The following is a 17,122-nucleotide window of genomic DNA, read 5'->3' as shown; positions in this document are numbered from 1 at the left end:
CATTGTTGAATCCCTAAATTGTCCTCATTTTGACACCTTTTTCCCTTTCTTTTCACCTATTTCATACATTTTTTTGCTACATTTACAAGTTATAAGGTCATCCAAGTCATCCTCAACTATAACATAAGGTATCATTCATTCATAACTTGTAATCTATAATTTCTTTGTGAAATTGATTCGAATATTTCTATGGCTACTGAAATGTGCATAATCCATAGCTAATCAGAATCTCTGTAGCTAAGTCCAAGGTTGAATAGGTTCCAGATAGTTTGAAGATGAATAATATACATGGATAAGTACCAAATGTCAAGTGTAAGTGTATCCACCTATCCTACTTACCTTGAAGATCATAGAATTTGAGAATCTGACTGGTTAAAGTAAAAGTCAAACCTAGTTATAGAAGTCTGTTTTCACATATAATTTCAAGAGAGACAGTTTCATCATCAGGTGAGTGTGGAATCAAGCAAGAGAGATTTAGAATTTAATGTGGATGACATGTTAATCGAAAATCCTCATGATTTATTGTTATCATAGAAAATCATGAGAAGTAGATTTCTTATTTCAATTTGAAAACCTAGTTGTTCATTGAAGAACTTGCTTCTCAACATTTCTAGAAACTATTAGTTTAGAAATAACATAAATTTCTTCTATCTGAAAGAAAAGACATCAAGTTTTTAAGTTTGTAATTATTGTTACTCTCTGAAGACATTGTTTTCAATGAATAAAATTACTCTGTAACTGGAATAATTGAAAATGTGTTTGTGACTTAACTTGTTGATTTAAGTTCCTGTTTGCTCATGCTCACAAGGACCCCTTGGTGGAGTCGAGAGATAGCATAATTTTGTTTAATTTCATTCTTTCCTTTGCAATCATTTCAATCTAGTTTTTAACTAGTTAGAAATTCATTCTTTGTTTAATACTTTGTTTCCAAGTACAGTCTACTAATTTTTGTTTTGATTACAAAGGGTTTGAGAACTTGACATTAAAATAAAAACACCAAAAATATTTATTTCATTAGCTTGCTCATTTAAATTTCTTACCTAGTCCCATATTTATTATTAATGTTTAGATTGGTTCTAATTAAGAATGCACACACTAGTAATCTGTAAAGACTTTCAATCATTGCTTTCCAAGTTTCAGTTCTACTTTGAATAATTACATTTCCTTATGTGCTTTTAGAATATAATTGATTTCAAAAATTCCTTGGAATAAACTCATTTCAAGTCAAATAGAATAGATAGTTTAGATTTATTTTTCAAGTTAATAGATTAAATATTTACTTTTGTTCAAGTAGAATGGATTTCAAATTTCAGTTCAATAGATTAAACTTTTAATTCTGCTCCAGTAGAATAGGCTTTCTATTTCACTGAGTGACTTTAAATTTTAGTTCTTAGAATAGTGTGCTTTAATTTCTTGCACTCTAACATAGTTTTTCTTTGAAGTTGATCTTAGCTTAAATAGGTCTTACAAAAATAACATGTGCGTACACTTGATGAGAATTAGTCTTGAATAGGTTAAGTTTACATTTTATATTTAGAACTAATTCTTAATAAATAAATAAATCTCCTAGCATATATAGTGCACATATAATTCACAAGTTAATAAGCCCTAGTCGAGAAATTGATGAAGTAATTTAATCAACAATTAGATTACCCAACATTTTTGGCGTCGTTGTTGAGAAAATGTATATAGGACTTTACTTTTTATTTAGATTTGCATATCTTAATAGATGCATTCATTTTCTAGATGCATAGTTAAAAATAATATTGAAATCATTTAGGATGCATGTATAGAGAGTGAGATTCTAGGGGTAGATTTGTAAGTATAGTAAGAGGACATATTTAAATATGAACATCATCAACCACCTCCGCTAGAACACGTAGTGCCACACCTTACAAAAACACTTACATTCTATCCATGGAAAATAGACATAGACTCCCTCATGTTATTAAATACGAAATTCATCCAAGGGATTCACCAACGTCATCTACAAAAGTTGTAGTTGAAGAGCCTATATCCCCAACTAAAGGAGTCATATTTCTTTCTTCAATGAATGAGCAACTCTTAGGATAGGAGTTTGAAGTACCTAGTGAGGAAGAAGAAGTAGAAGAGGAAACTAAATTAAATCAACCATTGGTAGAAGAACCAAAGAGGAGGAATTTGTTGAAGATAATCCTATTATAAAACCATACATAAGTTTTGAGCAGTCTAAAATGGAAGATGAAGGAGAGGTTGATAATGGGAAAGGGGCAAGAATTGGAGGACAAGGAGGTGACAAATATGGTGGTAGAGGAGGAAAGGGTGGTGGAGGTTTTCGTGGAGAAGATGAATATTTTTTATTTCCTAACTTAGATATTGATACTACTCCAACCATGAAAAGTATATCACCATATATCCTTCCTAATTTTCAGGGTTAATAACTGAGGATCCATAAAAATTTCTTTTTGAGTTTGAAGTATTATGCAAATCATATGATTATTTACTCGATACTCAAAAATTGAAATTATTTCCTACCACTCTAAAGGATGGAGCTCTTAAGTGGTTCATGGGTCTAGGAACACATTCCATTAGAACGTGGGATGATATGAAAATAATAATACTAGATAAATATAAAGATTATTGTGTACATTGTGACCTTAAGGATGAATTATTTAACATAGTACAAAAGAGGATGAAAATCTTGAAGATCTGGTGGAAATATTTTCCTACAATATCAAAAGAGCTAAATTGCATAATTTAGATGAAGATGCATTGAAAACTCTCTTACTGAAAACCATAAGGGATGAATGGATTGATCTTCTCAATTTAATGGGCAAGGGACATGTCTCTCAATTTTCATTCCAAGAAATTTGTGAATTATGCAAACATATTACAAGAGGAAAAGAAAAATATTGTAAGAATCTAAGAGATCTAGTCATGTCAAGAGTAAGTAAATCTACATTTGGAATAGTAACTAGAGCATAATTAGGAAACATGCTTGATAATTTTAAAATTCATATCCTTGGAAATATTAGTGAAAAACTAGATACCTTATGGATATAAAACAAGAAAAAAGCTGAGAATGTTGCATTGTCTATTTTTTGTCCTAGATGTAGGAAAAAGAATGCTTTACCATAATTTCCTCTTGACAATGTTGAAATATGTGCTATTTGTGTAGAAAATCATGCTACAAAGGAGTACCCATTAATACTTGGACTTACCACGATTTTCCAAGAAGAAATTGGAACAAGTCAAGTTGAATCACTTTTCTATGTTGCTCCCATAAGGCCTTGTCAGTGTCCTAAAATAGGCATGGAACAAGATACCAATATATAATATCGCTCATACACATAACCACAAAGAAATTGGAAAGCACCTATGCCATGGAAAACCTAGGCACCACAACCAAAAGACCCATATTGGTCACAAGGTTTATAATGGTAGGAACCCTTAGTATCTCCAAACTTTTCAACAACCATATCCTCAATACCAGCCTCAATATTATTCTCCTCCACAACCTTCACAACCTAGTCAACCACAATTCCAGCATCAATTGACTTGAAGTCAACCACTTATATTACCATCCACTTCATTGCTCCTTGTTAGACCTTGGCTAGCTATAGTTGATGCATTTATAAGTTGTATATTTGCTCATATGTATATTTATGATCAAAGTTCCATTGAGAAATTGACATTATATCCATGCGCAAAAACAATAATTAAAATAGAAAGTGAAGTTTGGATTGAGGATGATGATGATGAAGGATTTGAAAATATTCAATCTATATTTACTATTTCACAAATTGATGAAGAATACCAACTAATAAATATGATGAATAATAATGACTCTTCTTCATATTGTGAACAAGATCAAAGTTTTCAAGATCAATGCAATATTGAATATTTCTCATCTTGGCAATTTAAATTAGTTGTACATTCTATGGAAACATTTGGTAATTCATTAGTAAAAATTCATCTAGGTAAACTATTAAACATTAATAATAACCTAGAATAATTTTGGTTTTTTTTTTGATACGCCATCTACACAAGGAGGGGCTAAGTAAGGATGTATCGGGAGCTTCGAACTAGTGATTGGGGTTAGGGTTTGAAGCAGACCCGTTCATAGGCTGCTGGGAGGGAGTTCGCCATAGATGAAAGCCCCATAACAGTTCCGTACCGTGGCTACCTTAACCTCTCACCTTAGCCGTTTACAAAGGAGGAATGCTACGAGGCGATAGATTTTGGATTATGAATGGGTATCCTTCAGGTGTAGGCGCTGTCATAAAGTAGGGCATCTATTCAAATATTTCCCTTTGAATGGGTGGAAATATAGGAAGGCTGCTAGACAGGCTCCACAGGATTCACAAGAGCAAGAGGCACAGTCACAGGGTGAACTGGTAAGGGAGGAATAGCCTAGGGTTTCTAAAGATATGCCTAAGAACACCACACCGTTCTCAGAAGGAACGATTGCTTTATCTGGCTCAGGACTTAAGACCTCTGTTCCATCACAGAACATTCCGAGGAAGTAGGGCAGGCCGCTGCATCATCCTCCACCTCCAGTCCCAGCACCAGCCATGGCAGCCTCGGGTGACTCCAATACTTTAGGTATGAACTCCATTCACTTGATCCCATCTCATTGCTTTACTGATATTAATGAAAATTCTTTATCTGGGTTGTCTTTGGGACTAGGCATTGTATATTCTATGGTGGCCTCAGCTCAGATTTCATGTGATATTGCTCCCCCCGCACATTTTTTCCCCTAACACCCCCTTCCCTTTTATGTACCCCCCCGCGGTGACCTCAGCCTCCTTAACTGCTCTTTCTGTTCCATGATACAATACTCGTTCAAATTCAAAGAAACAGGAGCAGGATCAAGTCAACCTTGACTTCATTCATTCCCGCCCCCCCTCCTAAGTCTCTCCACGGCTGTCCCTCTCAAATTAAGCATGCTCAATCACAAGCGGATGATGATATTGCGTTGGGCAAACAATCCACTATTCTTAGGGTTCTTAGAGCTAGAGAAACCCCCTCTGAACCCCCTCCATGAATATTTTATCCTACAATTGTAAAGGGCTAGCTAGGCCTGAAAAAAACTAGCTCTTCGTCGATTATTCACTTCCGACTCACTGGATATTACCTTCTAACAGGAAACCCTAGACCCTGTAGTAGAAATCACTCGCACTCTTGAGTGTACCCTCCCGAGAAGGCATTTCTCGAGTCTAGATGGACATGGCCGATCAGGAGAGCTCGCTTTGGGCATCAATTCTTGTTCTATCAAGACTATAAATTGTTGGGGAGGGGTTGGTTTTATAGGGGCAGATGTACATTCGGCAGATCTGGGAATGCCTTTTAGAATCATCAACATTTACGGGCTTTTTCATAACCGACCAGATTTCTAGGAACATCTTCTGTGAACGGATTTATTATCAGCTGATAATTTGATTCTTGGAGGGGACTTTAATTCTCCGTAGGACATTCAGAGTCCTGGGGTCATCATGCTCAGAGAGACACCCTCTTGGGTTACTTCTCGGCCACTCTGGATGATCATCACTTGATAAACATTCACTCGGCAAAGATCCAAGCCACATGGGGAAACAACCGAGTTGGTGAAAATGGATTGGCTAGGCGACTGGACCGGTTTTTAGTCAAAGAACATGTTCTAGAGCTGGGACTCAACATAATGCAATGGGTTGGCTCAGGTGGACTCTCAGACCATTTGCCTATCTACATGGAAATAGGAGGAGGCAGAGCTAGGCTGAAGGTTCCATTTAAATTCTGCTCTACCTGGCTTAAGGAAGTCTCGTTTATCAGCTTGGTGACTGAATTCTAGAAAGAAAACCCGCCAGGGGAGAGGGGAAATGTTACAGTGGGAGTTATTAATAACCTCACAGAGCTGAAGAAGATGACCAAACTTTGGGCACACCAAAAGAGATTACAGGATGATTAAACTCTGAGACAGGTTGAGCTTGAGTTGGCTGATTTTGAAAATGAGTTGGGGGGACTATATAGCTCAGATGAGCATAAGGAAAATATCACTTCCCTCCACACGGCTCGTAGAAAAATCCTTAAGGATACGGAAGATGTTTGAAGGTTGAGGAGTAGGGCTATTTGGGTGCAATAAGGGGATGCAAATACTAAATTTTATCAAACGTTTGCTAATGGTAGGAAAGCAATAAACACCATTTGGCAGCTACAGGATGAACAGGGAGAGATTGCCAACACATTCCCCCAACTCACATCATTAGCCAACTCACATTTCAAGAAAACTTACAGTGACCCCAAGGAAGCAAACTTGGCAGAAATCATCAGAGTCACCCAACTTTTCCCCAGATATGTGGATCAAGATGAAGGCAATGAACTGATGCAAGAAGTATATGTAGAGGAGCTAGAGGCCACTTTAAAATGGTTCAACAAGGACAAAATCCTGGGACTTGATGGTTGGACCATCGAGTTCTATCTGGCCTTTTTTGATTTAATAGGAGCTGATCTCCTTCGATTCGTTGAAGAATCCAGGGCTATCAGACGTCTAGAGACTGCCATAACCTCCACTTTTATAGCTCTCATCCCGAAATCTGATAATCCGTCTTCCTTTGATGAATACCGACCTATTTCTCTCTGTAACTGTTTGTATAAGATTATAGCCAAAATTATAGCAAACAAATTGAAACACATCTTATCGAAGCACATCTCGCCTGAAAAATTCACCTTCCTTCAGGATAGGTAGATCCATGAGGCGATTGGCACGGCACAGGAAGTTTATACTCGCTCCACATTAAAAAAAAATAAAGGTATGATTATGAAGGTAGATTTATCTAAAGCTTTTGACAGAATGAATTGGTTGTACTTAAGAATGCTTCTAACCCATCTTGGGTTCCCCTTCAATTTTATTAAATGGATTATGGGATGCATCACTAATATCCTATTTAGTGTCTTGGTTAATGGAAGTGCATCTCCATTCTTCTTCTCGGCAAGAGGGCTGAGGTAGGGCTGTCCACTCTCACCACTATTGTTTCTACTGATCATGGAGCAGCTTAGCAGGATAATCAAAGAGGAATACAGGAGAGGCAGAACAAAGGGTAAAATGATTACTGAGGACTGCACTCTCATGCACTTGCTGTTTGTGGACAATGTTCTGATCTTTCTCAATGGAAGCATTGGAGATGTGACTATCATCAGAGCTATCTTTTCTTTATTTCAGAAAGACATGGGGATCACAATAAGTGAAGGAAAATCTACTCTAACTACAACAACCTGTACCCAAAATGAAATACAATTTTCTCTCCATAGGTTCCGCTTTGCACAGAAAGGACTGCATGATGGTCTGAAATATCTGGGGAATAAGTTAAAACCCATTGGATACAAGATAGCTGATTGGACTTTTCTCATTGCCAAGTTGGATAAAAGACATGGCTTATGGTATCATAGATATTTATCTCGGGCTGGCTGGCTCACACTCATCAAAAGTTTTTTGGAAGAAACCCCTATATATTGGGTGTCCTTGGCATGGATTCCAAGGGGCATTTTGTCAAGGAATCAAGCACTCTGCTATAGATTTTTATGGAGGGGTAGTCAGCCAGGAAGAATAATTGCTTGGTCAAATGGGATGCCCTCACTCTTCCTAAAAAATGGGGAGGTTGGGGAATTAAAAAACTTGATGATTTTTCCTCAGCTTTAGCAGCAAAGCTTGGTTGGCAGCTCGTCACTTCTGATAGCTTGTGGATGAGAGTTGCTTCCTCAAAGTATATCGCCCCTTTACAGATCTTGGACTGGATCAAAAGATCGGTCAGGATCACATCCAGAATTTCGATTATTTGGAAGGCAGTCCTAAAGGCTTTGGACCCCATTCGCATTGGCCTCACTTGGAGGATTCTTTCGGGACACAATGTTCATATTGGAATCAACCCATGGATTGGATGCGAGAACATGCATAGACTGCCAATTGAACTGCTCATGCATCTCTGAGAGAAAAACGTTACTCACATTGCACACATTATAGATGAGGCAAACTCCACTTTCCTCTCCCAGGCTTGGAAATCACTTCTCCAACTTAACATCCCTCCTCTATGGCAGTAGCACTGGAGGGATTTTACACAGGCTCCCTCGGAAGTGCATATTCACATTATCGATGGTGAAGATGAGCTCATCTGGGTGTTAGCTAAATCGGGTAGATATTCTCGAAAGGACGGATACTTAGTACTAGCAGAGCCATGGAAACCTCTAGTCCTTCATTCCTGGTGGAAAAAACTCTAGAAGCTAAAGGCACCTCCCAGATCAAGATTATTAATGTGGTGCATATTGAGAAATAAAATTCCCATGGGGGATAATCTAATGAAGCGTTCCTTCCATGGACCATACTGCTGTCATCTCTGTAACAATGATAATGAATCTGCATCCCATCTGTTTCTGAACTGCCCGGTAGATCGCAAGCTATGGGACCTTGTAACATCTACTGCCTCCCCACCTTGTAACTAGATGGTGCACTCTCTGATAGAGGCCTGGAACTCTTGGTACTCCACAGTCACACCCCACAAATCGCGGAACCTCCCCTTGCTATTCTGATGGGCTGTCTGGATAGCCCACAATCTCTTCATCTTTCATAATACTCCTCCCAGATGGCCTATAATAGCTGCAAAGATCATGGATGACTATGATCTCATCCCCGATGACCCCCCTCCCCCCTGAACCAGGAACATTACTCAAGAAAGGATAGACCCCCTCATGCCATGGGCATACTTTGATGGGGCTACATAGGAAAACAGCTATGGTGGGGGTGCCATCCTTCATATATCAGCGAAGCACTCATATAGTTTGCTCATGGGATTAAGGAGGGGCACAAATAATTTTGCGGAACTATGAACAAAAATGCACATTATTTGTTTTGCTTTAGAGAGGAATTTCCATGCTTGACAACTATCTGGGGATTCTAAAATAGTGTGCGACTGGTTGAATAAAATTTCTTATTGCTGGTCATACTCTTTAAGACACATTCTGGATGAGATTCTGAGATTGATAACTAATTTTGATTATTTTACATGTAATCACATCTACAGGGAGCAAAACAGAGAGGTTGATTGCCTTTCCAAAGAAGTTGCGTTCTGGGAGCCGAGCATCTGGATGATGAGAGAACAAAATGATGGAGTCCATTACCAATACTATCATCGACCGTTTATGGACATTATGGATTAATCTATAGAGCTTTTGATACTATATTTTTGAATATATTTTAAATCACAGTTACTGGACTGGTATGCTGCTAACACATTTTTGATTAGCATAGTACTTTGGTTTGACTGTTATCTCCCTACGTGGATCAAGATAACAAGCGTTTTTTGTTTGGTTGCTTACTATACTACTCGGTTTCATATCATAGTTTTGTTGGGCTATTACCTCCCTGTGTGGATTTAGGTAACTAGCTTTGCTACTTATTCGGAAGATGATAGACTCTTATTAAATATTTTCTAAATATGCATATGCACCTACGAAATGTGATTTCTATTCTTAATGAAATTACGAATTTTTCCATTGGAAAAAAAAACCTAGAATAATTTAAAAAGAAGAAATTAATAAATATGCTACAAAAACATTCTACTACATATGCATGGGAATACACTAACATCAAGGGAATTGACCCTAATACATGTATGAATCCTATTTATATTTAAGAAAATATCAAACCAGTAAGTAAACCTTAGAGGAGGATGAATCCTAATATGAGGGATATTGTTAAGGAGGAATTGCAAAAATTACTTAATGTGAATTTCATTTATCAAATATCAAATAACCAATGGGTTTGTACCTTGGTGATTGTACCTAAGAAGAATGGAAATTGGAGAGTGTGAATTGATTATAGAGAACTAAATAAGATACTTTGAAAGATCATTTTTCGTTACCTTTTACTGATCAAGTATTAGATACTTTTGCAGAGAAGAAATATTTTTCATTTCTTGATGGTTTCAGTGGATATAACCAAATTAAACTAGCACCATAATATCAAGACAAAACAACGTTTACATGTCCATGCAGTACGCATGCTTACGAGCTACTTCCTTTTGGTTTAGGTAATGTGCCTGCTACATTCCAAAGAGCAGTTTTAGGTATCTTTTCTGACTTGATCCATGATTGTCTAGAAGTTTACATGGATGATTTTATTGTCTATGGAAACACTTTTGAAGAAGCTATGGAAAAATTAGAAAAAATTATCATTAGATGTAAAGAAGAAAATCTTTCATTGATCTAGAAAAATGTTTTATGATGCTTAACGAAGGAATTGCTTTGGGACATCACATTTTAGGTCTTGGGATCAAAGTGGACACACCAAAAGTTGAAGTCATTTCCAATATTTTGATACCAACATGTCAACAAGATGTTAGAAGTTTTCTTGGTTTTATAGGTTTCTATAGAAGATTCATATAAAACTTCATAAAAATAACTTCACCACTTTTTTAACTTACAAAATATTGTTATTTTGTTTGGAATTATGACTGCGAAAAGGCTTTTGAATCATTGAAACTGGAAATTACTAAAGCTCCAATTTTAAGATGACCAAATTGGCCTCTCCCATTTCATATCTCAAATGATGCTTTAGATACAACTTTAGGAGTAGTATTGGGACAAAAAGACTTGAATCCTTATGGTATTTATTATACGAGTAAATGTTTGACTATTGCAGAGTTAAATTATACCGTTACATAAAAGAAGTTTTTATTTGTTGTTCATGCCATTGATAATTTTATACATTTCATTATTGGTTATGAAACTTTCATTCATACATATCATTTTGATATTAGATATTTAATGAATAAACCAATTACTAATGACAGGATCATTAAATGGTTGTTATTGTTACAAGAATTCAATATTACCATCATGGATAGGCTAAGAAAGGAAAGCATAGTTGTTGATTTACTTTCAAAGATGTAAAATGATAATATTCATACTCCTGTAAAAGATATTTTTCCTGCATGAATATCTTTTTGTAGTGTCTACTAAAACTCCCCAGTTTTGAAAACATTGCTAACTATTTGGCTACAAGAAAATTTCCTTCACAATTGTTTACCAGAGAAAATCATAAAGCCATTAAAGCCAGTGCACCCTATTTATGGATAGAGGGAGGATTGTATTGAATAGGAACTAATATGATTATTTGAATATGTGTTCGAGAGGATGAAGTACCAGAGATACTAAAAACTTGCCATGATGAACCATGTGGAGGACACTTTGTTGATAAAACAATTACATATAAGTTGCTTGTTTTGGGATATTATTGGCCTTCTCTTTTAAAAGATGCCAAGGAATATGTCAAGAGATGTGACAACTACCAGAGAATGGGAAATCCAATTCAATCAGATGAGATTCTTGTGCAACCTTAGGTACTTATTGAACCTTTTGAAAAATGGGCTCTAGATTTTGTTGGCCCAATCAACCCTCTATCCAAACAAAAGAGGTGCATTCGTTTTTGTATAGATTATGTTACAAAATGGGTAAAAGCTAAGGCACTTCCTTTGGCTACCAAAAATGTTGTAGTTACATTTTTTTAGGATATTTTCACTTGTTTTGGTATCCTAAGGGAAATTGTGACAAATCAAGGTACTGAATTCACATCTAAGTTAGTGCAAAGAACTATGGATAATTACAAAATAAAACACCGGAATTCGATTCCATATCATCCACGATCCAATGGTCAAGTGGAATATACCAATAAGGTAGTTGAATCTATATTGACCAAGACTATAAACTTTCATAGAAGAGACTATGAACAAAGTCTTCGAGAGGCACTTTTGGCATACTGTACAACATGGATAAACACTACTAGGCATACTCCTTATGAGCTTCTCTATGGGAAGCAAGTCTTTCTACCAATCGAATTCCAAGTGGAGACCTCCAAACAAGAACAAAGTTGGGACTTGATCTATATGAAGCTAAAAAACAAAGGCTGACACAATTGAATGGGCTAGATGACATCTGAAAAGATTCCATATAGGAAAAACATGATCCAACAATAAAGAACTAGATGGCATGACAATTTCATCAAAGTCAAGAACTTCAAGCCAGGTGATTGTGCTCTTCATTTTTATTCTAAGATTAAGGATTTTCAAGGAAAATTCAAAGACATTGGCTTGGTACTTATGAAATAGATATTGTTTTTTATAATGGGGTAATTAGAAGCATGACTATTGATGCAAAAAGAATAACCATCCTTGTTAATGGGCATAGGTTGAAATTATATGATAAGCCCTTGACAAGGGAAAAATTTATTAAACATTTGCAGGAGAATTTTGATTTGAAGTTGGCGAGGAAGGGAGATTCTCCTTCCCTACCATCAAAATAATTGTAATTTCTTCTTATTTAGAAGAAAGAAAGAAGGAAAAAATGAAATAAAAAAAATTAAAATAAATAATGATGTAATATGGGCATACGTATGAAAACTAGCATTGTTGGCATTCTTATGCAGAAAATCCTAGCTTAAAACCAAGGGATCCTTGGAAGCTTACATTTTCATATTCGCCCTTTCTTTTTTCCATTTTCTTTTATTCCCCTTCCTTCTTTGAAAAAATAAAAACTATTTTTGAAGTCATAATAAAGTTCTTGAAGTTTTTTTTTCCTCTTTTAAAAAGAGAATTCTTAGCATCCAACAACATCATAAAAAAGCATCAACCTCCAGTAACAATAATAAGTTTCAAAGAAAATAATAAATTTGAAGATACACCTACAAAATTGCAAAATTTTGTAGCTAATTTCACATTCCTCAGCTAGTGACAAACGTGAAATTTTTTCAACCAGCAAGCATTTAGAAGGCATCATGAACCTACCAAAAGAGGGAAGAGAGTACATCAAAATATATGCACATAGGATATTAAATAAATTTTCATTAAAGGACACCATATATCGATGAGCTTATGAAATGTTTATGATAAATATTTTTGAAATGATGACCCTAATTATGACCTTACTTGTAACCTTATTCCATCATTCATACTCATATCACATTCCATCATGTCAAAAATCTCTTCCATCACATAAAAATCATTCAAGATTCCCGAAGTCCCAACGGTCCTATAAAATCAGAGCTATTGAATTTTGGGGAATCATTAATAAGGAAGGAAGAATCATATTGAAATTTGACCATCACTTTGATGACTTGTTTTACTCCAACACTGCCACCATCAACTCATTCCATTTCATCACTTATTCCTCCATCTATCCATGTCAAAAGATGCAATTTTGGGGCACGACTTCCCTGCCACAATGGGCATTATTATTAGATATGAGCGGAATGGAACAAAATTCCTTAGCACCTATCCATAAGTCAAAGATCAGTTGCAAAACTCAAGATGGCTTAATTTTTTTGAAAAGTTTGATGATTATGAAGCTAAAGTCACTAAAGAATTTTCCAGGGTGTTCGATGGTGTGGAGGCCAAAATTGGAGATATAAGCTTAACAATCACATAGCCTTTCATATATGAAGCAAAGAAACTCCCCAAAAGCAGTGAAAGTTGGTTTAAAAATAAAAGACTTAAGGATGAATGGTGAAAGACTTTCTTATGTAATCCACATATGGATACTTTATTTTTCAAGAAAGGAATTCGAGTCACAAAAATCAAATCTAAACTTAGAATATTATTATTAGCACTTCAGATATTTCTCATTTGTGAAGGTAGGTTTGGAACCCTACTCTTGTACCATGCCAGATCATTGATTCATTTTGTTAAAGGGAAGGAGTTAAACCCACCATATTATTTTATGTGAAGCCTCAAAAGGATGGATTTTAATAAACAAAGAGAATATAGGAATATTGGAAGGGATATGTATCACCACAGACCAGTAAAAAATATTTTTGAGACACACCTAAAGACTATTGGTGATAATTGGAATAATTTTTTGTTTCAAAATAATTCCATAGAAATTCCTAAAGAAGAAGAGGTAAGAAATACCAAAAAGAGTAGATGTAGGGTTCTTCAAAACCCTAACCTTGAGATTACAATGAATGAAGTCAAGGGTGTTAATGAACCAATAGAGATTGTAATTCCACACGATGAAACAAAAGATGATGTTCCACTGAGTCAATTTTAAAGGAAGTAAAAGAGAAAAACAATCAAGGTAACATTAGATGAAAGAAATTGATTGAAGATGAAAAACAATAAGAGATGGTAAAGGAGAACCAATGAAAAATGCATAAACAAGGCAACAAAAGGAAAACCATGTAAAACGCAGTGGAGCTTGAATTAAGGAGAAGCAAAAGGATTTATAAGCATCCAAATGAGAAAAAATTTCAAGAACCCATAGATATTGTTGATCTTGAAAAAGGAAACAATTTTGAGACAAAAGTAATAGAAAAACCTTCATCTTATCAAAGTCTAGCAAGGAAAATCCTTGAGATAGATCTTGCTCAATAATAGGTCTATGGTTACTTGGAGACATTAAAACAAAGGGCATGGAAAAAGGTAAATTCTCCTTTGGAAACTAAGTTTTATGAAGTCCTTTACATAATGGTGTTCCTATGGCTAATCCAAAGATCAACATTACTTCTCAAGCAGAGCAAGAAATTCATGTTAATACTCTAAAATAAGAATTTTATGAATTAGGGAACCCGGAGCGACACGGGAGAGACGAAGAGACTAGGGTTACCGAAGTGAGCAGAGTTCGACTCTAATGGAGAGTGGCATGGGAGGGAGCTCGGTTCCCTCCTACAAAGATGCTGTGGCCAGCGGAAGTAAATCACCAATTGGAAATAGTAAAGGTTGTATGAATGACAGGAATAGGGATAATGTAAAGGAAACAAATGGGACCAGAACAAAAGAAAACAGTAGCACAAAGGACGAAGAGGAAGAAGACAAAAGTCTGGGTTCAAGAGACCAAAAGCAAAAAGGACCTTGCAAACCAAAAGTAGAAATCCCTCCTCGAGTAATATTAAATGATCTTGCTCTGCAGGAGCACAGGGAACACATGGGAGCCTACCCCATTATCTGTAAATTCATGGGACTATGGCCCATTGAAAAGGATTTACAGACTTCGATCAAGAATCATTGGAAACCCAAAGGAAGCATTGACCTACATCTTGGGTTAAAAGGATTCTTCACAGTGGTGTTCTCTAACATCGAAGATAAAGACAAAATATTCGAAGGAAGACCCTATTTTTTTGCTGTAACGGGTCTCTATATGAGACCTTGGAGAATGAACTTTGTCCCAGAGAGGGAGACTTTCTCTTTGGTTCCTGTGTGGGTAACGCTCTACTCTCCACCTCTTGATTATTGGCAAACTAAATCGTTGGCTGCCATTGGCAATAAACCAGGATGCTTTGTGAAAGCTTCTGAAGCCACAAGAAGGGGAAAATATGCCTCCTTTGCAAGGATATGTGTGGAAATGGATCTATCAGGAGCACTTCCGTATGAAGTTATCCTGGAAGTTTTTGATGAGGAGTGGATGCAGACAGTAGACTACAAGCATATCCTTTTCAGATGCCAAAGATGCCATGAACATTGGCATCTGTTAAGAGACTCCCCTCTCAGTAAAGAAGATAACAAAGAAAAACTCGATACAACAAAGGACACTAAAAGCTTTCAGAAAGTGGCTAGTAGAGGAAGGGGAGGAAAAAAGGGGTCAAAGCAACAACATACCGAGGGGCAGAAGAGTAGTCAGAATAAGTTTCAAGTGCTAGAAGAGACTGAAGAAATCACAAGAGAGAACCAATCTCAGGAGGAAGATGCTAAAGAAAAGGAATGAAAACAGGACAAAAATCAATCTCCGGATATTGATTCTCAACAAGAGGCCATGAGAAGTGAAACAGAAATGGAGATGGACCAAGAAATGACACAAAGTGAAATAGATCTGGAAGATCATGAACTACAAGAAATTCTAGACAAGGAAAACTTGGATCTGGAAGGATTCCTGATGCACGGAACCAAAGGAGGAATAGATTCTCTGCCTCAAGAAGAATGCAACACAATACAACAGTTGTTTTTATGGAAAACTCTGGAACGAGGGCTAGAAAAAGGTATAAAATCCACAAATAGGAGCACAGAGGGGTGAAAACAATGAAATTAACTCTGGGATTAGCTACTAGAAATCCAGGAAAGAAGAGAGGCAGAAAGAAGCAAAATGAGCTCTTAATGGAGTGTGGAAAGCTAATGATAGATTTGGGTAAGATGAAAGACCTAACCAGTTACTCCTTTACAAATCTTTAATTATGCAGTTCATATCTTGGAATATTAGAGGTCTAGGTAGTAAAAGAAAACAAAGAATGCTAAGTAACAGAATGAAACTAGCAATGTTGGACATAATCTTCATTCAAGAAACAAAATGCTCCATTCAGAAAATAAAACAAATCCATAGCAAATGGCTTAGTAAATTTGAGTTTCTAGAAGTCAAATAAGAGAAAACAACTGTAGGCATTCTCACTCTTTGGAACCCCCAAAAAGTCAGCATAGAGATACGGAGGCATCAAGAAATTATTTATCAGCTATCATTCAACCAATGGGGATGTCTAATACCTTCCTGGTTATGAATGTTTATGGTCCTCAAAGAATAGATGAGAAACTTATATTTCTGGACTCCCTGGTAGATCTCAGAAGCAGACATGAAGAAATCCCTTGGGTCATTGGAGGAGACTTTAACATGATGAAATATCTTTCAGAAAAAAAAGGAGGTACTAGAATCCTAAGTAAAGATTCAGTAGTGTTCCATTCTTTCACAGAAGACATGAAAATGGTTGACTCTGAAATGTATTACGGACTTTTCACTTGGAATAACAAAAGAGGAGGTAATGCCCAGGTTGCCTCCAAGTTAGATAGATTTTTTATCTTTGAGAAGCTGATGCTCACAAATAAAGATATATCTGCAAGTGTTCTCCCATTTGGAGGCTCTGATCACTGGCCGATTCAATTAGAAATCAAGGGGATTGATGCTCCTAGGAATAGACCCTTCATATTTTAGAATATCTAGCTCTCCCACCCAAATTTCATCAGCAATATTGAAAAATGGTGGTCCGAAGATCTCTAGTTTCAGGACACCAAAATGTTCTTCTTTCATAAAATACTAAAGCACATAAAACTCAAACTCAAAGAATGGAACAAGAAGGCTTTTGGTAACATTTTTGTAAACAAAAAATCAGTGGAAATCAAAATGCAGGAACTAAACCAAGCAATGA

This window comes from Pinus tabuliformis, chromosome 5_2 (assembly GCF_031772625.1).
Source record: "Pinus tabuliformis cultivar Carrire ecotype Pingquan chromosome 5_2, CPIR1, whole genome shotgun sequence".
Lineage (NCBI taxonomy): Eukaryota > Viridiplantae > Streptophyta > Pinopsida > Pinales > Pinaceae > Pinus > Pinus tabuliformis.
This window is presented reverse-complemented; position numbering follows the sequence as displayed.